This window comes from Lepeophtheirus salmonis, unplaced genomic scaffold (genome assembly GCF_016086655.4).
Source record: "Lepeophtheirus salmonis unplaced genomic scaffold, UVic_Lsal_1.4 unplaced_contig_2167_pilon, whole genome shotgun sequence".
Classification (NCBI taxonomy): domain Eukaryota; kingdom Metazoa; phylum Arthropoda; class Copepoda; order Siphonostomatoida; family Caligidae; genus Lepeophtheirus; species Lepeophtheirus salmonis.
This window is the reverse complement of record NW_027293296.1, coordinates 16,961-19,401: the sequence shown is the minus strand read 5'-3', so window position 1 is coordinate 19,401 and position 2,441 is coordinate 16,961.

The following is a 2,441-nucleotide window of genomic DNA, read 5'->3' as shown; positions in this document are numbered from 1 at the left end:
TTCGATATGATGTAAATAATAGTGTAAAATATTTTCGCTATTTTTACGTCCAATTTTGTATATGGTTTGACGTCACTAACGCATTTCTAATTGCCAGATTCTTCAATTCGACCAACTTGCTTATATCAGGGTTCCTTCTTGCTTCCCAAATGATTGTTTAATTCTTGAAAAATATGTATATTAACAAAGTCTCTGTTTCAAACTAAATTTATGTTTCTGCCGAATGCCTTCAGTCTCTCATTCTTCATGAGGTTTATATCCAGTAGATATTTGGTTGCATATAGTGCCATCGCAAAGTCATTGTCGAAGGGGGAATTTTAAAAAGGAACGCCTTATATGACCCTGGATAAGAAATTGTTGGAAAAAAGTTGTAGTTTCGCCGTATCGGACTTTGAAATTATATTAAAAACAAAAATGAAAGTGGACAAAGCTTCTGGAATGTGTGGAATAACTTTCTCTTTAAGTCCATTAGAGAATGCCAAATTGAAACCTGAGAGATTAATAATAAATGGAAAAATGATGTCAATACTAAAACTGGGAACAATTAATTAAAACAGAAATAGTAAATATATTAACTATCTCTGTTAAATCAGTTTACTCATAGTGTTATACAAAATTTTCATAATTGAAGTTAAAGATAATACCAAAATAGAAATAAATAATACCTGAAGGGTAAATGGGATTAATACCAAATAAAAGAATGGTCTACACTATTATCAACTTAGATACTATTATTCATAAGGCACTATAAAATGTAAAGTATGGAGTAAATAATTGTTTTTCATATCAAAAATGGCGTTTGACAGCCTGAGTTAGCAGTCAATTCTAAAACAAGTTGATATTTACTTCGATAAGATAATCTTTAATCGTGTTAGAGCATGTGTTGCAGGCATTAAGGGGTATATTTAAGTGGGTGGAAGGTATTCATAAGAGATTATATTCAGTTGTAGCGCTAGACAAGGCGAACCCTTTTTCCCCCTATTTATTTAACTTGGCTGATAAAGAAAGTTGTAGTTTTTAAAGAGTTCCATTTTTTTTTTTTTTGGGGGGAGGGGCTGACGATAAACACTCAATTTTTGCCGATGGCAGCTATATTTTTCTGAAAGTGATGTGGGATTAGATAAACAGAGGACCACGGCTCTATGAAAGATTTGAAAAAAAGTCTAACTTGAAAAAAGTAGAGCAATCGTTTATAAAAATTACAAATGCATAATCTTTAAAATGTATTATATTATTATTTTTTTATAATGTAGATATACAATTTGGTAGCTTTTACTATTTTTAATTTGTACAATGAACAAACACATTAAATAAATTACTATTTTTACGCCTCATAACGTCTTATTTTATAATAATAACTTCAGGCATTTCAATTACCAAATATTAATTAATGCTATTATTTCATTTAGACATATGAATTACGTATTATATATATATGAACTGGAGTGATCCCTGTTTTTGAAATGCAACAGTATGAAAGTGTTTATTTAAAGTATAAAGATTAAAAAAGTATTTTTAACTTTACTCTTAGTCTTTCCAAAACTCATCACGACCCTTTTAAAGATTTAGACTAATTTTAGTTCAAAGTTGCAATAGTATGTTGATATTTTATAAAATTGATCTCAAATTTTCACATAAATCACCAAATAACCTATAGTATATGAAAGTTTTGGTCACTTATCTTGTGTTAATTTGATTTGAATCAAACGTAATGGTTCTTTCTCGATAATTGTCCAAGCTAATGATTGAATTTTGAATTATGTATGAATTATCGATATGCTCTTTTAACTGTTTATTAGTGTTCTGCAAAGATAATTAATTCAGGGCCATGGAATAAACTAACAAGTGATAGAAAAAAAAAATTTAACAAATACATTATTCGCCATAACAAACATAGCTACGCGTACTAAATAATTTATAGAATTTTTTTCAAAAATTGGACTTTTTGAAACTTTTTGGGAAATGAGATGAATAATAAGGTGACTAATGATTTGTAACAGTTACAAAAATATAAATGACAAAGAAATTTTTTTTTTTTTTATAAAATAATATTAGACTGATGTTTAATATACTAATAAAATATTCATGATGTACTATTTAATCGTTTCTATAACAAAATTTATCATAAATACAGAGAGCATAATCAAAGCAATGATATTTGCTTTATTACCATAACTAGGCCCAAATCAGCAGTCTTCTTTGATATTATAATTATTAAGTCGTCCATCTCCATTTGCTGAGTAATTGCAGCAGCATATATAGATTGATTGTTTAAAGAGTGTATAGTTAATTTTTGGAGGATATGTTTTTCCAAATGTCTTACTTGAATTTTTTTTACAAATAAGGCTACTATATATATCATTTCTGATCGTACAGAGAGGCCACCCCCACTTCTATAACATATTTTAAAGGATGTAGTAAGAGAGGTTTCTTGGCATTTG